Raw genomic sequence first — 23,553 nt, forward strand, 5'->3', positions numbered from 1 at the left:
ATATATTAGCAAATTTTAATACATTAATTTATATATAAGTATTTGAAACTGTGTACATAAAAATAATCTACTCCATACTTACTACACATACATACTACATACAATATAGCATATTATAACTAATCAAAACATTAGGACATATACTTTATGGGTTAATATACACTTGCTCAGCCATCCAGTCAGTATCTCTGACAAAAAAAAGCTTTCTACACTAAAACTCAGGTATTTTGAATTTTTAGTCTATATTGATGAAAACTCAATGGATTCCTGAAATATGACTGGGTATTTTTGTTTGTTTCTTTAAAAAAAAAGTCAATTTTTGATTGCATTTATATTTCGTGTTTGGAAATGAATGGAGGAAGAAAAGGAAGAACATAAATATATATATATGTATGTATGTTCTCCTGAAAAAGGGAGAAGTTTTTTTTCAGGTTAAAAATGCTTTAAAATTGCTTTTGTGAACTTCAGAGGAAAAAAAATACATCTTCGCTCTTCCTATCAGCAGATTTTGCTCTTCAGCAGTCATCAGGAATTCTGCCAATTCCCTCGCATGGGAACCACCAAGACATCTTGCAGCCAATCCTGTTGATGAGAAGATATGAAATCCAGGGGACTACAGAAGTCTTTGGGCTGGCCCCATGCAGAACACCAGCAATGGACTGGTAATGCAATGAACCCATTAAGGGAGAAAATTTCATACTTAGGAAAAAATTACGCAAGTGTCTGCTAACAATACATATGAGGACACTTCGCCTCACTATGTAGCACAACGCCATTTTTTCTTAATAAGATTTCTGGTCACCTTTCAAGACCCAATGTAATATAATTCCTTAATTGTGACAGTTTGGCACCACATCTAAATTTATGGCTAAATGTGGCTTTCATTGAAGTCAGCCCCCTGCTGGCATCCCAGTGGCCATGAAAAGAAAATGTTCCCTTTCACTGCAGAAAAAAAAAAAAAAAAGGGGAAGGGGGCTGCAAAAGAATAAATGAGCTACTTATCGAACTGCATTTTAAATCTGCACTTTTCAATATTGAAGGGTATTTTAAGTGACTTATTTAAATGGTTGTTCCTGTAAAAAAAAAAAAAAAAAGAAAAAAGAGAAAGGAAAATTAAGTAGAAGAAAGCAGAAATACTGATCAGAGAATAGATTTGATTTCTCACAACGTGGTCATGCTGTGGTTAGTTAGCCACCTGCTCAGACATGCAAGGAGTATACAGGAGCAGGACTATTTCATCCACCCTGAATTAGGAGAACCCTTCAGACCAATTTCTAAGCAATAAGAGTACATCCCCTTGCCCATAAGGTGCTGGGTGAAATGACATGATAGTCAGACACACTTAAAAGGAATGGCTGGAGAGATAAAGTAGTGAGCTGTCATCTGTGTAATAAAACCAGAGTTACACTGAAGCTGTTCAAAGCAACACTGGTTGAGGTTTTGGGTTTCCTTTTAGTGATGTATTTTAGTTAAATGTTACAGTGAAATAAGCTGTGGAGGCTAGGGCAGCCTTATGTGACGTCTCATTTCACTGCTGGATACCAGTGGAGATGAATATATGGGGGCCCCCAGCCCACACATTTCCATTGCCATTCCTCCAGAAATGAAATATCATGTACAGCAACTTATTCTTTATGGCTTAATTTCCTTCCGCCCAAGCAGCCAATCAGAAACATAAATGGACAAAGCAATTCTACAATAAAACTATATGTGTATTGTATCACAGCTGTATTATTCTGAACCTTTGCTTTATTTTTGCCTGAAGATCGATGGGTAACTGAAATACAACAGGAAATATTTTGTTTGTTTGCTTCTTAAAGAAAAACAGAACCATCCGACTGATAATAAAAATTGGTGTGTCGTTTTCTGTGAATGCATTCTAGCGCAGCAATTAAGTATTGAGTAAATAATAAACATCTTGAGGCAAACCTTTTACAGCCCAAATAAGACAAGTGAGTTACAAAATGTTCATTTATAACAGGAAAAATGTGCTTCATCATCACTGGAAGTAACATGTAACAACTGATGTTACAATTCAATTCCCTGTGTTTTCTCAGCAGCCCAGTGGCATCCTGGGTATCATTTGGAGGGGAAGAATTCCTCCATTCAAGCATGTGGAAACCAACACTTTCAAGACTTGTAAAATTCTGATGCTGTATTAACCCAGGAAATATTCATTGCATCCATCAAAGGTTTCGTTGTTTGGTTTTTGTTGGGTTTTTTTTTTAAACTAAGGGCCTTGAGAACTATTTTAATTCAGAAAGGTATCCAGCAAATGATTACTTTCTGTAACAGCACAAAAGACATTGATTGTCTGGCTGGCAGAGTAGCAGTCCTTTAATTAGTCTAATCTGCAAGTTGGATGGTCCTCCCTGCCCATGTCTGCTGTTGTGCTCAGTGACTCCTGACAAAGTCAATATTACTCATGGCGTCTTTTGACCCAGGTTTCATCTCTCAAGGACAGCGTGTTTTTTTGCAAAAGCTCACTCACTGGTAACAGTCTCTCAGGTTGCCTTGGGACAAGGCCTCACTTCTGCTCCAACCGATGTGAACCCTGAGCATCACAAGCAAGAGATCCCAGCTCCTGGGAACATAATCCTTTGGTTTTCTGGGGCTCGTACCTCCCTGTGAACACCTTCCTTGGGCAGATCCCCGCAGCACTTAGGTTTGCAGTAGCCTGTTACAAGTGGACAGGGCCACAGACATGACAGGCTGTCCCCCAGGGACTTGGCTCTCTGTTTTGCTTGGACACTTTGCTTGGGTAGTCAATTTTCATGGTGTATTTTCCTGCATGTTAATGGAGAGTTTTGTTTGACCAGGAATAGCTTCTCTAGGCTGTGCTGGCTATCACGAGTCAATAAGACAGACACAGAGACATAATGTGGAAATGAATTGATTTCTGTGATGAGAGAAGAATGTAACTAATTATTGCTAAGCCACCTGCTGCTACAGCCAGATTGAAGCATCTCCAATATTAGCTGCTATGTTTAGCAGCAAATTGCTAGGTGTGAAGGCTTTCTGCCAGCAAGGCAAGAGCCCATCACGAGAGGATGTCTTCTTCATAGCACAATCCCATGGCTTCAGCTTTTCTAGACAAACTGGTTTCAAACTAGCAGCCTGGGTGCTACTAGCAAAACAGGAGGCATATAGTTCACCCCATTTTCCTCCTCTTAGGAAGGAATTTTGAGGGCAGTTTGAAACTGCGCTAGGGTCTTGACCATGACCTGCGGACCTGGCACTGACCTTTTTATAAACATACCTGGATTAAACTCTTTTTTTAAAGAGTGTTTTACCTTGATAGTTCTTGAGGTGCTTGACAAAGGCTGCAACAGTTAACCCCTTTTACAGATGGGAAAGCTGAGGCAAGACGATAATAGCAACCACCTTTGATCATCAAGAGAGCAATTGCAGAGGCTGAAAATCTATCCAGGTCATTTGAAAAATCCCTCCTAGGTGCACTATTTCCCAGTATATGTCCATGTTTTCTTCTTCATCTCTTCTGGGAAGTCATTTGCTCTAGGAAAAAAGAAACGTCGGATCTCGTCCAAAGCTAGTTACGTTGTTTACCTCAGTCCTAGACCTCTGAAGCTGACCTGGATGCTCCGTGTGGCTATACCAGATACATTGCATTGCAGCTTTGGCTGGATGGTACTAGAATGTGAGTGATGCTTGTGCCTGTTGCAAGTGTATTCATAATGCCTTGATACTATTTGCATTTTCTGGAGTCCTCGTGGTCTTCAGACAAATTGTCCCTCCTTTCTTGTCTCACTGAAAAATTAAGCTTTTAGTTCTTCTCCCAGGATCAACATGTGTCTGGGATTCCTTGAATGCATTGAATAAATCACGCTGATTTCTCTAGTGGTTTTGAGCACCTGTCTTTTTAATACGATTGCTATTCTGATGCATGGAAAAATTTGCCAGCTCAACATTAGTCTCACTGTTGTTGATTGCTTTTTCTTTTTTAATGCAGACTTGTTACCTGTCACTGTGGAGAGTACACCGTTTGCCTGCCACTGTAAAATATTGAATTTGTCATCTTCCTTTCCTTCGTCCATCCATTTCCAAATGAACACACAAACAAAGAGAGAGGAAGACTTTCACTTGCTTAAGTGGGAATATCTAGGACTGTATGAGAAGAGAGTTTAATATCTCATATTTCAAATAACTTACATCTCAGATTTCCCTGTTTAAAGTCTCTTTGAAGTTCTTTTTTAATTGGATTGGACTCGGAAATTAATTATCATGGTTCTCAGCAGTTAGAGAGCGCTTTACCTCCTCCGAGCCTTTCTCAGATGTTAATGAATTAAGGACAGTTTGCATCTAATTTGGTCTAGGTGACTAAACAACTCAGCAAAAGGACCATGTTTCTATATACAGTGTCTCATTTTGTCACTGCTGGGGGAAGTACCTGCTGGGGAATGGCTGACATTTAAGGGCTTGTGCAGTGAGGGTACTTCCTTTTGCAGCATGGAGCCATTAGGGTTGGCTCCAAGCAGGTTTTCTTGGCATGGAGCTCTGTCTGCTCCCTCAACACACAGGCAGCTGCACCAAGTCACTTCGAGAAACAGCCAAAAAGCGTGGACAGTATGTACCAGGGTAGATGGGCACAATAAAGTGCTAAATACATTCCACCATAATCAATGGTTCATTGCTGGTGGGTTAAACAACCTTCTCCCTTGCTGAAGGATTTTATTTGACAGCAAGGTTATAGTGAAACACAGAAATCCAATATCCCTTCTATAAAATACAGAAGGAGAAAAAAATTATGTGGACTAAAATTATGACTTAATATCACATTTAGTTTGTCCTTTGCTGGGATTGGTAGGCTGTGTTTCGAAGCTTTATAATTGATATTGCTCATAACACTAGGGAAAAAGAAAAAGAGGGCAGGCTATAAACTAAAAGATTGGAGCAATAAGACAAGCATATTGTAAAGTGACAATAGGGAACAAGGTGGTTAAAGGGATCACTAGATGGCAGTCAGCTCTCCAGCAAGGATAATTGAGGAAGGGTGATATAAGCTTGTGGAGACACAAGAACAGCACAGAGGAAAGCAACTGTAATGTCATAAAACTATTGAAATGATGTCAAATTTGCTTTGCTTTGTGCCAGGAGTCCCAGAGCAGGCAAAGCTCTCTCGAAAGTGGTCTCATTGCATCAATGGATTTACTGACATGAAGAGAGCAGGTGGGATCCATCTGTGCACATACAAAACAAGAAAGATAAAGAAATTCATTTTAAAAAAAAAGGAGAAGGAAGGAAACAAGGAAGGAAACAAGGAAACAAGGAAGGAAGGAAGGAAGGTTCCTTGTACAGCACCGGTACAGGAGTGCCATATATTTTAGAAAGGCTTAAAACTGTAGAATATCTGACTGTCTACACAGTTTATTAATGTTTATTATTTCTATAGCACTGTTCATGCTGCATAGGCATGTATTAACTTCAGCGGGGAAGGAGAGGTATCCTCAATCCATATGCCAATAACAGGGAATGCATTAAAATAGCTGAATTTGGGATCACCCTAGCATTTTCCTTCCACAGTTATGTTAGAGGAAAGCAGGGGTTTGGAAGGTGAGGAGCACAGATCAAAGAGTAGTTACAGTTTAGTTCACTTGCCCTTTTCATATTCATATGACTATCTTTTCCACACTAACAATCCTCCAGAAACATGACAAACATACCTCAATTCTTCAAGTTTCCTGGAATTATTCCTAATTTTAAGGGACACAGGATTATGTGAGTACCTATATACCAGCAAAACCCACAGGATTACACTGAGTAACATGTCTCCCCACTGCTGCAGACCATACATTTTTAGCTGAGATAGGGCTCAACCCAGGGGTGTGTGTGTGTGTGTGTGTGTCCTAATTTCTTTAAGATAATGTGAACTGGAAACATATTAGTCATAGCCCAGATCCTCCTGGTTGGCACTGCTGACACATTAAGTGCTTTAATACAGGACTTTGTTAACATCATTTTTGTAAATGTTAAAACCAAACTTGCCTCCCATGGGAGAGGAAGAAATGCATCTTTTTAGAAGGCCATCTATTTTTGCTTAATGACCTGGAATGGTGGAGAGCTTACTGGTTCATTTGATCACTTGGTTCTTCAGCATTAATCCAATAGGCATCACCCTGAGACAGTGGTTTACAAGCAAAGGTCCTAAAACCTGCTAGAACCTTGGAGGAATTGCAGACAGAGAAATCACTTTCCAGAGCACACAGTGTCCCTTGGAGGTATTATCTTGGAAACAGCGTAAAACTTCTTGACTTGCAATATTTGATGTCTTTTTGTCCTCATTTTTTCCACACAGATATCCCTTTCTTGACCCTGACAGTTAGTCTCCAGTGGGATTTTATCCAGTTTTCTTAATGTTTAGTCCTCGGTTCTTTTCTACACTTTGCTAGATGGCTCTTATACCTTCTCCTTGCAATACAGCTTGTTGAATCTGAAGAAGTCATCACCTCAGCTTCTCAACAAACAACGAAGATGGTACACCCTCAGCCTGTCATGCTGAAATGCTTTTTCCAGACTTTATCTCTCTTATGGTTTTTTTTTCTCTGAACTTTGACTTTTTTTTTTTAATGTCATTTTTTCAAAAGCAGTGATGGCAGGATCAGCCTACACAACCATGACATTCCCCCCAGTGCTAGAGAAAGGGAAAGTACCACCTTCCTACATCAATATGCAAGAAATGTACTAGTATCCGCACATGCAGCCAGCCCTCCCAGGAGTTAGGAGTAAACCACTAGGAGATAATGGTTAGTTGTTTAGCTAACAAAGATACCTATCAAGATTTCCAAGGTTTTCTCAAAGTTATTGCTTTGTAAGACACTCATCCACTCCATTTAACAGCCCATAAATAATTCGAGAATTTTCAACACACATCAAAAAAATATCAATTCAATAAACTCAAAAGGACATGGTGGGGAAGCATATATTGCATGTGATGAAACATATCTGAGACTTGTCTGATGTCTGGACCACATTCCTGGGCAAGCTGCCTTATCAGTTCCCAAATCAAGGAGCACTGCAGAGAAGCCTTGCTTTTATGCTCCCATAGATCCAGGGAACTAATTCATCATTATAAGAAGCAGCAATTGTTCCCAGTGTTTCTGAAATAGAATACTGTAGAAAGGGGAAAGGGAAGGAAATGCTTTGGCTCTTCATTCTGACTCTGAATAAACGTTCTCCTCCAGCTGTTGAGATTTTCAATGGAACAAATTTTGGGTGCATCGACATCAGTATTTTAATACAGACCAGCCATGTTCCTGTGAAGCATATCTCTTCAGTGTGCTAGTCACCACACTTGGTTGGGCTCACATTTCATAATAGTCTTACAGACGAAGCTGAAGTATAGGAAGGACTCCTGTGGTGTCTCCAACATGCTCCTATTACTAATGGGCCTTCAATCTTCAGTTAGTCCATAGTCAAAACACTGAAAATAAGGCTAGTGTAGTCCTGGGTTCCTCAGTAACAACAGTTTTACTGTACAGGTCATATCCACTTGAGCAAAACCACTTGCTAGTATAATACAGCCATCGTATCGCAGCCAACAAACAAAAGTGCACATTGGAATGCACACAATTTCTCAAGCAATATCCTTGCTAGCCTTCATTATTTTTGTCTAGTGTATGAAATTTTTTTCCAACAATTCCATTACCAGCCCCAGGTGGGATTCTTGAATTTCACAAAGGCAGGGTCCCTGCGGTCCAATCTACCTTTTACAGATATCAATTTAGAGTTATCTGCTTGGTCTCACTGAGAACAAAGCAGAGAACCTTATAGGACTAGGATCATCTGGACTCCTAGATGCTGCCCACTGATTTCCAATGCAGTTTCATCATGCTCTACTGACCCATAACCCACAGTGGAATATCAATGTCTCATGATTTTCAAAGGATCCAAGTCAGCCTGCTTTCACCATCCAGGAGTGGACATCTAAAGTTGAGTTATCCCCAGGAGTATCCTTCTGAGGCCAATAAAGAGAGATGGGCCTCCAGAAATAATTTAAAATTACCTTCATTAGAAATTTACCTTAGGATAAGATTAATCACTCAAGAGATACCTTTTTACTACACCAAAAGGAGCCAAGGGTGACTATGTCAGTACAATGTGCTTTGGGTTTAGATTAATCCTGCCTGTGGATTAGTTAGAAAGAGATGGAAAATTAATATTTTGGAAAAGCAGAAAATTGAGATTTAAAATTTCTACTGAAACCATTATAAATCTCAGCATAGCAAAATAAAAATGTCCACAATGATGAAAAATTCTTCAAGGTACATGTAGGTCAGGGGGACACCTTGCTGTTTCCATGGAAGAATTTAGCTGCAATAAAAGTATTGTCTACAATCAGAATAATATGAATGCAATAAACAATTATCAGTTGAGTTCTGCTCCCCAGGCTTGTTATAGAAAATGTGTATCTAAGACTGCTGCTCAGTATCACTGTCATTAAGTGAGTTTCACCTTGCTGGAGTCATGTCAAAACAGTGAGTTCTTTTCTTTCACTTTCTCCTCTTTCATGGTAAAGGATAAGGCATTTGTCATTTGTTTTCCTGGTGGAATATTATCTATTTCATGCCTTAGAGTTCTAACCTCTGCCTGCACTGCTGCTTTACTTGGCAATATCAAAGCAATTCTATTCTGTTTGTATGCATGTATTTCTGTTACAGAGTGAAGGAATAAGGATAATCCATGTCATTGCATTGAGATTTGTGGATGTCATCACATTTCATTAAAATTAGTAAATTCTGTACCTTGCTCCCTATTGTACTGCAATACAGTTGGTATCTAGACTGACACACTACTAAAAGTTGATGAGGACATTTAATTTTCCTCCATAGAGAAAAATCCTTATGGTTCATTGTCCCATCATAGTGATATATCATCCATACTGTACTTGGGTAGCATTCCTTTGCTACTGTGCTGTTTTTATTGGGGTAGAGCTAATTTTCATCACAGTAAGTAGTGTGAGGCTGTGTTTTGGCTGTGCTGAAAAGAATATTGATAGCATACTTATGTTTTTAGTTGTTGCTAAGCAATGTTCACATTAAGTCAAGGACTTTTTCAATTTCTGATACCGCACCTGTGTTCCCAGCTTCTTCCCTACAAGAAGCTAGAAAGGGACACAGGCAGGACAGCTGACCCAGGCTGACCAAAGGGATATTTTATGCCATCAAATATCATGTTCAGTATATAAGCTGGGTGTTGGTCTGGGGGTCAGTCTCTCTCCCTCTTGGGCTTTAATGAAGGACTGGTTGAGTGTCCCTTGGTGGGTGGTGAGCAGTTGTATAATTTGTTTTCTTTTATAAGTGATAGTAATGTTAGTATTATTGGTATCGTTATTTTATTTAATTTACTTTCAATTATTATATTATTTTTATCTCAAGCCATGAGTTGCCTTGTCTCTTCCTCTGATTCTCTTCCCCATCCTATTGGTACTGGGGTATTGCTGTCTGGGGTCAAACCACAACAGCTACCAATATAAATGCTGCTTCTATCTCTTCCAGGTATTTCCTTCTTCCTTTATTCCTTGACTTTTGTCCTCCTGTAAGTCATATAGAAATCAGTAGAGTTCATAAAGCTTTTGACAGCATTTTAAAACCATATCACAGCACTTCACAAACAACTGCACTTTTGTTAGTTGATGCTATGGGTCAGTAAAACAAGATGGGTAAGTGCCTTGTGAAAGTATATAGGCTTTCTGACCAACTTCTTTTTAGTGCCATCATTTTTACAAGACTTCTTCCAAAGACAGACAATGGGATGAGGTTTTATCTCCCAGGGTTGTAGAAGAAAGCTTGCAATAGCTCTGAGACATACATCACACCTCAATCCTGCTCATAGATCTTGCACTTAATTTCCATCTCTATCTGGCTGTTCACATTGGCCCCTTTCTCTTTCCTTTACCTTCTTATGACTTTCAGTTCTATGTTTCCTTTCAGGATTTCCTTGATAAATTCAATATACTTCTTCCTGATCTCCTCCTCATGCTATTATAGAACCATAGATTCATAGAATGGTTTGGGTTGGAATGGACGTTAAAGACCATCTAGTTCCAAGCCCCCTGCCATGGGCAGGGACACCTTCCACTAGACCAGGTTGCTCAAAGCCTCATCCAGCCTGGCCTTGAACACTCCCAGGGATGGGGCATTCACAGCTTCTCTGGGCAACCTGTCCCAGTGCCTCACCACCCTCTCCGGGAAGAATTTCTTCCTGATACCTAATCTAAATTTACCCGCATTCATTTTAAACCCGTTCCCCCTTGTCCTGTCACTACAGGCCCTTGTAAAAAGGCCCCCCCAGCTTCCTTGTAGCCCCTTCAGGTACTGGAAGGTGCTATAAGGTCTCCCCGGAGCCTTCTCTTCTCCAGGCTGAACAAGCCCAACTCTCTCAGCTTGTCCCCATAGCAGAGGTGCTCCAGCCCTCTGAGCATCTTTGTGGCCTCCTCTGGACTCGCTCCAACCATTAGGAGCAGAATTATTAGGTTGGAAGTGCATTTGTTTCTTATAAGTATTATATTTACACCACAGAACATAAGAATCGTTATTTTATTATTTCAGGTGGTTTTACATCCTAATCATATAACTAATCAAATTAGTTTTTATGTTTGATTGGGGTATTTCTTAATTTTTTTTTTTAATGTCTCTTTTGATATTGTCCCCAGCTGGCTGTTTTATTCCAACACAAAGATGTTTTGAGACAGGTTTCCTCGGTCATGCATCTAGTTGCTCTGTTGCAGTTTTAAGAATAGAATTCCTTCTTGTGACAGCTTAGGTGAAGCATTCTGTACTCTGCTATGTTCTTGCATTTTTGCAGAGCCCTATAGCAAAGACAACTAGGCCCTTCCCTTTGCTGGTGATCAAACTAAGAATTAATACTAAAAGCTAATCCTTGCTTAAGGAGTGAATCAACACTCCTTTTTTATTGTTCTTTTTTTTAATTTTCTTTTTACAGGGCAGGCAGGAACATACGGTGCTCCCTGACTTGCTCAGTTCCCAGACATATGGATGCCTTCCAGCCACCCTGATGGCAGAGTGGGCTGGCAACAGATTTAATGCCAATGCCATAGGCGCACTTGATTGCGCAACCTCCCCTGCGCTACGAGGGGAGCCCTGTAGGGTACCCAGGACTGTGGTTCCACCAGAAGGCTGTCTAGAGGTGACCCTGGAAAGATCACAGAGCTGCATCCAAAGACCTTTTGGATTAAATGTGTGGGATATTTGTCACTGTCATCTTTTGAAGATTGTTGTCCCTGAGCTAAAAGGTTTTGGCAAGCTGTATGCTTGGTGTTAAACTCTGAGTAACCAATAATGAACCATTCATTGTCAGCAAAGATTAATTCATGAGTGTAATAATACTTACATCCTTACTATTAAATACTTCTAAATGGAACTTCTGCACATATGGATTAAAGTCAGTTTTGTGACATCTCTCAACTTTGGTCCAGTTTCATTAACTTTTATTTTTCTCACCTGTTTCCACTGCCATTATTGTCAGCCTGGGGGAAGGCATTTTTGGAACATTCATTTTAATTACAGCACAATAAGAATACAGCCCCTTGTGATATTTATCAGTGGAATACTCAAGAAATTTTTAATATATTGAAAATAAATCCTGTTTATAGCATACTGCTTCCCTAAGTGTAGAAGATTTTAGCAGTTCATATATCATGCATTTACCACCTTTTTAACATTTAAACAGAGCCTGGAATTTATTCCCTTTGATGACTCACCAGTCCCTGCTGCTCAGATGTAATCATCACTCAATAAGAAGTGGAGGTACTGAGCGAACACAACTAATGCAGCAATGTTGACTGGTGAGCAAAGTGGATTCATAAATTCCAGTGTGATCTATTCCTAGGGACAGGCACAGGCATCCCCAGAACAGACTGGGTCTGATCCATACACGTGCAAGGCAACAGAGAAAGTGAGACTGCTGGATACGCAATACAGAATCTTGTTATAAAAGTTTATGGTAGACTTTTTCTGGCCTCTTAACAGCTGAGGAGTGCAACCTTTAGTGAATGAATGATTAACCATTTGCTGGGATCTTGGGGAAATTGTTGAACAAAATATTTGTAGAACCTATTTGAAAAGGCTTTGGCACAGATGACCACTTTTGACAGGGTAACTGTACCTGATTATGGTAGGAAAACACTTCACAGATCCATTAGCAAGGAAGTGTCCATGGAAAAGACTAGCTCATCACTACTGGGAGCCATTAGCACACAGTACTACTGGCCTTTTGCCCTGACATGTGGAAGGGTTGACCATAGCAGCCAAGTATTTGGCCTCACAGCTCTGTAGCTAATGTCCTTTTGCAATTAAACACAGGGAGCTAGTTCTGCCTTCATCTGTGGGCTTTAGCTGTAACTGAGGTCAGGCAGTGGCTTGGCACATCGCTGACCCTGCCGGGCATCTCCAGTATGCCCGCACTGCTTTGGCACCCGCAGCACACGCACAGTTGGTGTGTTTAGAAGGTGCGAGGATGTGCGATAGCAATAGGCTGCAGCTTTCTGAAAGGATTCCCAGGATTAAGTCTGTTGCCAGCCCAATCTGCCATAGGGGGTGTCTGCAAATCCCCCCAGCTGTGCGGCTCCTTCACAATGCATGAGACTCAGCTGCTGCAGATTGCTCGCATCAAGATGGGTAATTCATGTGCAGTTTAAAGGGACCCAATTTCACCGAGGATATGCTGATTTACCCCACTTCATGATCTAACCATACGTATATATTTAAAATGTTGTCAGATTCAAGGTAAATGAAAGGCCCGTGTGGTTTCTATTGCTTTTAGGATGAAACAGGGTATCAAGTGACATAAACCTCAGTACTGGTACTAGGTATTTATGGGTGCTGTCATCTCCTTCAAACAGATGCCTGATAAACAGCAGCTGAGTGAAGCAAGGTGGCTCAGGGATGAAAAAGTTGTTAGCAACAGTAAAGTCATAACGTATCATCTTCTCGAGGTCTGACCCTGCCTAGGTGCCTCCTAATTGGGATGTGAATGAAAGCCTGTCAATGGCAGAGGCATCCCTGCAGTCCATAGAAGGGGAAGAAACAGAAAGATGCCATTTAGCCACAGTCAGAGCTCCCTTCTGGCAATCCCACTCCAGAGCTATTGAGTGGTATCCCTCCAACTCCAGCACCCTGAGCTATTTTTCTCAAATGCATTTTGTCCCCAGAATAATTTATTTCTACCCCTCAAGACATGTGGACTTGGCAGAAGGCAATTCTAGGGACATGACACATTCCTGGGACAACAAAAGTTTTAAGCTGGCTGGCTGCTCACATCCTGTCTCCACAACCTTTCCACTCCAGCTACAATCTCCTCTGCTCTGTTTTGTCTCACATTAGCCACCTTCCTTCCACCTCAGGTTCCTCTCCCACTTCCCTTATTTCCTTTGTTGAGTTAATCCTCTCCAATGAACTCCTGAAGGCTTAAATAATTTTAAAAATGTATCTGACAATCCATTTGTTGTTTGCCAGCCATCACTCTGTTCCTATATTATATTCCATTTTCCCCTACCCTCTGCCTTGCCATTTAAACAAAGTCTTCTTGGGTCAGGGACTCTCAGAGAACAGCAATGAACAGCACTCTGTGCTCACACAATAGGATTCTACTCTCAGTTGACCCTTCAACAACCCTTAAACTTAGCCTGCCACAAATATCAACATATAATTTCAGCTAAGAGATATCAATGAGTACCGTGGCCTCTATTTTAAACTGTGATCCCTATATTTGCCTTAAAGACCCATTTGTGAAAACTGATAGACTGAAGTGCGGCATAGTGTAACCTCCTGGAAACCCCTTGTGTTTATTTGTGAAAGTAATTTTTTAAAAAGACCCAGGGACTACCCATATAGTTGCAGCTACAGGAATATACTGCAAGTAAATCACTTTTCTTGGTGCTTAGGCTATAATAGTTGGGATTCACATCACTCAAAGATTAGGAACATATCCTGTGGACATCATTTGTGTTCTCTCCATAGACAACACGATCAGACAGACATCCTCAGAGGCTGATTCAACTTTGGTGTCAAAGATCCCCTAACATGGATAGCTCCACAGATCTGCTCCCCAGGCAGTTCAGAAAACTGAACCCTTCCCTCAGTAAAGACATTCCTTGGAACAGAAGAGAAATTGCTCCTGCAGGACCAATTTGTGTTTGCTTCTTCTCTCTACATGCAAACTACTAACATAGTATGTGGTCTATTTGTACCACCTCCATATTTGTAGTCCACCTACCTTTTCAGTTCATGCTGCCTCACAATATTAAAAGACCACTATAAAGATTGCTGTTACCTACGTTAAATTGAAAATAGAACCAGTAAGAAAGATATCCTCTAAGTATCATGATTTGCAAAATGCTAACACAGTAGCATTTGTTTTCAGTACTTGTTCATGAGCCCACATACCCATTCCAAGTCTTAATAGCTTTTTGCATGTCCATTTTTGACACCAGAGAGTAACTTGCAGGAGACCCAAGTGCTCCCACTTGAAGTCAAAAGGAGCTGCGACTTGTAAGACAATAATTACATTGAATCTGCTTATGAAATAATCTTATCTTTATAGTTGGTTTTTTTTCCTATCAGTTTAACCTATTTCAATTCCAATATTTCCCATTGCCTTCTGCTAGAGACAATTGCCAGGGTACAAAGAGCAAGCAATGCATTTTCCCAGATTAAACAGAGAAAGGATAATGAATCACTCCTTCATACAGTCTTTTTTTTGAAGGAGAGCCAAGAGAGACATTGATTTAAAGAGTAAAGTAATTGGCACTTCGACTTTTGATCTCACATACAGAAAACATAAAAGTTCAGGAGAACAGAGAATTCATCAGAATTGATCCAGTGTGACAAGGTACTGCAAAACTTCTCGAAAGTCATGTAAAATAAAGGCTAATCGAAAAAACCTCTAGCCTATCAAATTCAACCATTTCTTCTCTCTGGAAGAAAAAAAATTAAGAAGTTTGTTTCATTTTAGTTTGGTTTGGTCTTGCTGATTGAGTTTGGGTGTTTTGTTGTTTGTTTGGGGTTTTTTCTTTCACATTTTATTCAGGTTAAAAACAAAAATTGGGCAAAATACATGAAATTTACCTAAGAAACTTCCTCACATATTACAGAGTTGAAGTTGCTATCCACTTACCTTAACCTCCAGTAAAAGGTCCAGATTAATTCACTGTAGCAAGTCTTTCTGGTTTATTTAAATGGGGCTGAATCAGGTAGATGAATAAAGAGTAGTCCAGTTTCTAGGACTGAAGGCTCTAGTCTCTGCTTTGCTGTGCGAGCAATTACTGACCTTCAAGATACGCTACAACAGCACATCTATTTCCCAGACTCTCCATGAGGAAGGAGGAAGCAATTCAGTTGTGTAGATCAACAAAACAAATAAAAATCAAGACACAAGCATTCCAAGAAGCCTTTTGCACTTTTTTTTTTTTTAAAGAGTCAATAGTGATAGTCTCTCCACAAAAGTAGAGCAAAACTGAAATAGCATGGGATACTCTACATTAAGGAGGAAATTTTAGATTCTCAAGGGGATAAATGCTTTTTTTCTGGTTTTGCATTGAACAAATGCAATTGAACAAACCAGAAAACTTTTGGCTGTAACTGAAAGGATGGTAATGAAGAGTTGACCTGTCTGTTTTCCTCTTGGCTGCTGGGCCATAGTATTACTCAAAGCTTTGAAGTGACAGATGAGCACTTTGGTATCAGGGATACACCAAGACTGTATTTGTTATTTTCCTCTATTCATAACTTAATTTTCACCTTCTTAATCCAAGTCTTAACATTTCCTTGGTGGAGTAAATACGGAGAGTGACTACTAAATCTTATCTGCTACGAGGATAAAATTTTATAAAAATGAGATACCTTGCTTCTCCAGCAGTCACCAGTCATGTACTACAGCTTGTGAAAACAGAGCCCCTGGGAACATCTGTAAGGCAAGAGAACTTTGGGAATCACTGGCACTGGAGTGTGTCTCCTGTTGATGGGGCTAGGGTCATTTTGGGAGCTACTGGTACTACATGCCCACCTCCAGGGAAACAATCTCCTCCAGGCAGACCAAAGCATTGAAGAAAGGAGCATTAGCAAAAAACTCTGCCATCCACACATTACGGCCCAATAACAAACCCCTTTGCCAAAGAGGAGGCAAAAGTGCAAAATCTCCACTTCTATTAATAAAATAAATTCTTATTTATCTTTGGGAAACAGACAGATGGCTTTTTGAAGTTTAGAACATAAAAATATCTATTTCTTCTTCTTTTAGTAAAGCAGTGGGTTACATAATATCAACAAAACAGAAAACTTGGGCCATCAGCTGTAGACATATTGACTGATGAGATTGTTAAACTGCTGTTTTCAAAGTAGGATATTGGGTAAGTCCTCTGAGATATGGTGACTGTCCAAAAGATTGAACTGAGAAGACAGGAAACAAATTTTTCAATATTTCCAAAGGGTGATGTGCTGAAAATCTAACTATAGGTCTGTCAATTTAATGCTTACCCAGGATAAAATCTCAGAAACACAAATAGATGTGCTCAATAAAGAATTAAGGGTGAACAGCATAATTAATACTGGACAACATGGGTTACTGAAAGATAAAACTTTAAAGATAAATAAATTACATTTTTGGTGGGGTTATTAGACTGACAAAATGTGCATTTGTTGAGATAGCAGAGTTAGGCAAGGCTATAGGACTTTCTTATTTAAAAAACAAACTAAACCAAAACAAACCTATTCCCACTTCAAAGTCTAGGTAAGCAAATTAAAAATTTGCAGAAGGATTTTAACAGAAAATACTGGATGGGAATGATCTTCGAAAAATAACATTTCTGGTAGTATTTTCTTATTCAAATGTAGTACAGAGGTGGTCATGGATTGGGAGGGAAGGCAAGAGAAACCGGTGGTAAAGACTGTGGTTGGCACCAGTTGAATGAGAGATGAAAATAGTTTCTAGAGAGAGGTCCATAAAGCAAGAAAATCTGGGCTTGCTGTCTTTTAATTAAAGCACTAGGTGCAAGGATCAAACAGCTAGGAACAGGGAATGTGGGATGTAAGTGAAATAAAAAATGAATTAATGTTGACAGAAAAAACCCACCCTTTTTTAATGAAATAGACTGGAGAGAGTTCAGATGAGATCCTTAGAATGATTTGAAATTTGGAAAGCCTTTAATGAGAGACTGAAGGAGTTCAAGTGAATTTTCTCTCATCTTCACGCTCGTATTTCTACCCAACCCAAGTCACAGCGAACGCTCCCCCTCTACTAACAGTGTCAGCATCTGAGGAGTGCCTGCTTGTGATCCCTGGGACTGAGGTGTCAAGAGGAAGAAAAAACATTTAGTCCAGAGAACATGAAACTCTTACAGGTTCCTCCTCCACAGGCAGGGGAGCAGTAGCAGTTCAGACCTCAGTGCCCTGAAGCTGGCGTTCGGGGTCCTGCAGAGCTATCCAGAGCTGCCCAGGGGAGCAAGCGGAGAGCTGGAGGAGAGTCACTATGGGTACAGCTCAACAGGAGGAGGACTAGCTATTGCTAACAAGAAAGGAGGGTGAAGGCAAAGGGTTGATGCCAAGATTTAGCCAAAGAGAAATAATTTGAGATATTTACACTGTTTCTGTTGAATGTCAGATACAGAAGCCAAGAAGAAATTTCAGAAGTGTAGAATTACTGCAAACCAACTACAAAATGAGGAGAAAAAAAAAAAAGCTGCTATCGGTTAAGATGAACTGGGGCAAAAAAAAATTGGGTTTGTGTGTGCAGAATGAGACAACAATTGGATTGTGAGCTGAAAGTGAAAAATGTGGGCTGAGGAAGGGAACGAGTGCAAACAGAAGATGAAAACAAGTATGTACAGATTAGGAGATTACCATAGGACAGGTGAGGTTCACAGGCACCTCTGGGGTCATCTGGTCCACTCTCCCTTCTCAGGGAGATGATGATGATGTTACCTACATCAGGTCTGTCCAGTTGGGTTTTCCATATGTCCGAGGATGGGGCTCAACAGCCTCTCTGGGAAACCTGTGCCAAGTGCCTGATCACCACCACTGTGAAAAAGCCCCAGGTTTTTTCTGTGTTTTAGACAGAAGTTTCTGTGTTTTAACTTGTGCCCATTGTCTCTCATCCTGTCATTGGGCATCAAGAAGAGCCTGGTTCCATCTCCTTTACTCTCCCTCTTCCAAAATTCATCCACATGGATAAACAGGCATGTTCTGCAGGCAGAACAGTCCCAGCTCTCTCAGGCTGTCCTCATATCAAAGATGCACCAGTCCCTTCCATCACCTTCACTGCCCTTTGTTGGACTCACTCCCGTATATCCATCTCTCTCTTGTACTGGGGCACTAGGTCCAGAATGCCAGATGTTTCTCACCAGTGCTGAGTAGGGGGAAGGATCACCTCTCTTGATTCACTGGAAACACTCTTCATGATGCAGCCCCATAGCAAGATGGGAAAGGATGGGATAAGTAGGGAGCATAGAGAAGAAGTCAGGAAAACACATCTGCCTCTGAGAAAAGAGAGATATGAGTGCAAAATTTAAAAGTTAAGTTGAAGCAGTAAATAGAAATAGTATTTTTTCAATTTTTTCTTGGATAAGATGTAGCAGAGAAAGAGTCTGTTGATGAGAGAGTCAAGAGTGTCAAAGCAGAATCCACGGATTACAGGCAGCTGATTCAATTCGGCTGATGAAGGAGAGAGAATTAACAAGAAAGGGGGCATGAATGAATGGAAAGTAGGAGGAAGCTTAACAGAGGGAGTGGAAGGGATTTCTGTCCGAGAGCCTGTTCTCCAAGAGCAGGACTAAAGAAAACAAATATGTGAAAGCCTAAAGGAGTGTGTTATGTGAGGGAACCCTTAAGGAGGACTCTGTGGTGGGGACCAGAGTCATGGCATAGGCCACTGAAGGAACCCCAGCTCTTGGTTTAAAGCCCTGTGCCTTTCCGCTGCACATGAATTTCTGTTCTTTTGCATAAAGCAGAATAGCCATCAAAGCCTGAGTGTGGAGAACTACCCTAAACAGCCCAGTGGTTAAGATATTTTCCAAGACATGGATTTGGATTTTTTGAAGCAGAAGCATGAACTGAACATGTATGCGTACCATAAAATGTTACCTATGGAGTCCTCAGCACAGCAAAGACATGGACCTGCTGGAGTGCATCCAGAGAATGATCCAGAGGAAGGCCACAAAAATGATCAGAGGGATGGAACACCTCTCCTACAGGGACAGAGAAGTTGTGGATGCCCCATCCCTGGGAGTGTTCAAGGCCAGGCTGGATGAGACTTTGAGCAACCTGGTCTAGTGGAAGGTGTCCCTGTCCATGGCAGGGGGGTTGGAACTAGATGATCTTTAAGGTCCATTCCAATTAGCTCCCTTTCTAGTAGCTAACAATATTCTTCCTCAGTGTCTGGGCACTAGGGTAGATACGAAAAAGTATATAGGCTTATACTGAATCCTATCGTACCTAAGGCTTTCTGGAAATGTGGGATATTTGTAAGAATAAAAGCTTAACAAGGACTACAAGTTGAATGAAGCTGTCCAAATATGCACACTGAAAAAAATAAGAGTCCTAACAGGAGAAAACTTTAATTTACCAGGAAAGTGGTTAAGAAAATCTAATAACTGATACTTGAAACTGGGCAAGTTTCAGCTAGGAGTTAGGCAAATATTTTTAACAGCAGGGATAGTTAAACCACTGGAACAACTTTAAATAGATAATGGAGAATGATTCTTGTAAATCCTTAACTGAGCATTGCATTTCTTCATAGGAAGGTAGTTTCTGATTAAGCGGACCATAAAATCTAAACATAAGAATCTAGCTGTCAAGTTATATCAGAATTCAGAATAGCTGGTCATAATGGTTTAGTCACTTTGTTAAAATGAATTTGTCTCTACAATGAAAAAGCAAGGGGTTTCCTCTTGTAAATCCCAGCCCCACACCACTCCCTGTTGGAAGGTTTGTTTCTGAAATAGCAAAGAGGTATCAGCACAGATTATATTGAGACAGCAACAATTTTCATGACAAGAAAACAAACCTCCATTAACTGCTATGTAGTAACAATATCTGGTTTTATGCCAATGCATAATAGATAATTAATTCTGTTGGGTAAGTTATAACTAGAGAAACTTATTTTTATTTGAAAACATTTATCAAAGGTTTGCTCTAGGTAGCAAACACATACAACTATCAGTTCCTAACTCCTGACAGACATGAACCCCTTATCCCAGTCTATTGCCAGGTAATTTCATTATAACCCCTTTAAAGAGATGTTATACCATCCCCTTGATTTCAAGCATAAAGTTTTGGCAGCATGTGTGTGGGGAGGTGGTAATCCTGAGATATTGGAAGCTTTCCAGTAGGATAAGAACAGCATTTTCCAGACATCCTGCTAACACCAATTTGTGGATTCATGTAACTTCTTATCATCTCCATTGCAGGGTACAGCTCTCAAAGACATTTCTGGGGTCACTGTTCATATAGATTTGTTTGTTCTGTTCAGAAAGATAGAAGAGGAAAAATTCAGATACTTTGCCATTAAAAAAGGCTGGATTAGTTAATGTCTGAAATACTCATAGAGAGCATTTCAAATAAGAGATTGAAATGCTGGATAAGGAGAAGCACTTTGAAGATTGTGATCAAGTTTCATCTTTGAAGACATCCAAAAGAAAGCAGACAAGCTTAATGGAAGAGGTTACTCAAGGTGACCTGCCGTCACTGCTCCTGAATGTAAAAGTAGCAGGTTAATAAAAAAGTTATTATTTTCCTTTGGATATAGAAACACAGCAACACAATCACACTGAATTTTAACTTATCTGTGACCATGGCGACTTCACCTCCCACTCAGCCTTTGTCAGCAGGGCCTAGGGGTATTGTACACCAAGTGCGGAGAGACTGCAGGTTCACTCCTTCAAAAAGATCACCTACAAGTCTGTCTGATTACAGAACAATACAAGGAACTGATTAAAACACATTTCCTATAAAATATATGTTCATGCACATACATATATCTCACTCTCCAGACATTTATCCCCAGCCCTGATATCTACTAAAGGAGGCTGGGTGAGGGAGTTCTTGGAGAGAGATGTGAATTTAATTTCCAAAGCAGCAGTCCAATAGCAGAGCCAAGTACCACTTGCAATACAGAGCCATTGTGTAGTTATGCAAAAGTCTGCCAAAGGAATTTTCCCATTGTAAGACAGTTAAAAGAAGGGTAAAACACAGAGCATTACCAAGGTAATAGAATCATAGAATGGTCTGGGTTGGAATGGATCTTAAAGACCATCTAGTTCCAACCCCCCTGCCATGGGCAGGGACACCTTCCACTAGACCAGATTGCTCAAAGCCTCATCCAGCCTGGCCTTGAACATTTCCAGGGATGGGGCATCCACAATTTCTTTGGACAGCTTCTTCCAGTGCCTCATCACCCTAAGATCTCCAGCATTTCCTATTAACACCAACTAGCTAATAATATGAGAGATATGAGTAATTCTCTGAGGCAAAGAGAACCAAGGGCAACTGCAGAGAGTCCCAGAGGGGAAAGTAAACGTAGCAGCATCCGTGGTTCAAAAGAAAATTTCAGGTGATCTATTATGAAATTTCCATACTGCAAGGGTAATGGAAAAATATTGTGAGATGCCTGCATACTGAAAAAGAACTACTCAGTAAACCTTTAACTTTGTTTAGGTTGTACCTGTAAATGACACAGATACTTTTTTCTTGTCAGTGTGTTTTTTCTAATGTGTACTCTGGACCTTTCTTTTCCATTAGGAATATCTTGGTCATGCATCAGACTTTTGAAAAGCATTAAAATGTTGTTGTGTGCAGAAACAGGGAGCTATAAATTAAATTCCATTAGACTAGAGGGACAATGAAGATCAAGAAACTAAAGCTAACCTTGCAGTAGCTTTTCCCACTCTTGTAACAGAAGTTACTAAGGTAAAACAGGCAAAGCAAAAAATGGTATATCAGATCACAAAAAAAATGGGAGAGATTGAATAAATTTCAGTGTTATTTCAAGTTTTATTTCTTCCATGTATTGTATTTTTTTAAGTACCTATTTAAAAGATCATGAACACATCTGTTTCTTCTTGAGTGCCTGCTGTTGAATACAATAGTAAAACAATTCCACAATATCCACACCAAATAAAAACCAAAAAAAGCCCCAAACCAGCAACACCTTTCCTTCCCATCTCAAAAGGAAACTTTCTACCTGCTTCTTTAGTTCAAGTCTATGAGATGTTTTTGTCTGGGTATAGAGCAGCAAGTAAATCCAGATACTACTTCAGCTTCTCTAGCCACTAATGCCTTCTTTTTCTCAGATCTGAAAGACTGGGATAATTACATTCTGCAAGAGGAAAAACAATTTATGAAAAAAAATGACACATTGTCTTATTAAAAATTAAATAGGACTTTCATAATCAGCTGCTTCAAATATGCGTGAATAATGACAGCTAGAAACCAGTCTCTGCAGATTGCTCATGAAGTGGGTGTGAAGTCGAAGTCAGGGTAAGAAAAAAAAATTACAATGATAAAAGGCTGCTTTCTTGGAGCTTTTACAAGGTCATTTGGCCAAGGCCAGATAAAAGTGGATATTTCTTCAATACCCTGTAACAAGAGGGAGAAAACAGAATTAAAAATTATCTTATGCAGCAAAAACAAAAATCAAAGTCATCACCCCTAGGATTAAGTCCACTGGAAAATAAAGTCTCCATTTTCTTCCAACAGGTTTTAGCTTGTAATTATGCAAAGCCTTCATGAAGGGATTTCTATCTTTTTGTAAATTTAATTCACAAAATATCCTAATTATATGCAGACATATTAATAACTCTTTCAGCAATATATTAATGTAGCAAGCTGAAATGTGTTTTCAAAACAACAGTAAAACAAGGCTTAAAAAGTACACACATCCATAATTCTTGTACAGTTCATATGTAAATAAATTACTGGTATTGTAGATACTGTGAAAAACAACAAAGAATCCAATGCGGTGAACTCCTTCAGCTGCCCACAGTTTACAAAACTGAATAGCATTGTGGGCTGCAAAAGATGGTCATTTCTTCCCCTATGGGGAACTGCCTTTATCTACTAATTGTCATTTCTTTAGTGACTTTGAGTTAATTTTTAATAACAATTTTACTCCTCATAAAACTGAAACGACGACTCATGGGAGGCCAGCTATATTATTTAGACACCGTCTTCAGAATCCATCCCTGCTGCAAAAACACTAAAACAACTTTTGAAGCAGAAAATGAAGAAGAAATTTGCAGAATAAAATCTGCATTTGTGGGAGAAGGGCTGAAAGCAGAGGGCTTTTTTATGTCTGATTTTTTTTTTAAATTATTCTTTATAAAATCCTAGCTCTCTCTCTCTCTCTCAAAAAAAAAAAAAAAGGGTTAAGTCAAAGCCATCTCCTAAAACAAGAATAATGTGTGTCAGTACCTGAACTTGCTTAAAAGGCTCCAAGCCTAGAAGTAAAGGGTCTGCACAAATCTTAATGTTGGAACTGGGAATAAGGGTAGGGAAACCTTTTCAAAAAAGAACATAGGTGCAGTGAGCA

This window comes from Eurypyga helias, unplaced genomic scaffold, assembly GCF_000690775.1.
Source record: "Eurypyga helias isolate BGI_N326 unplaced genomic scaffold, ASM69077v1 scaffold12998, whole genome shotgun sequence".
In the NCBI taxonomy this organism is placed as follows: Eukaryota; Metazoa; Chordata; class Aves; order Eurypygiformes; family Eurypygidae; genus Eurypyga; species Eurypyga helias.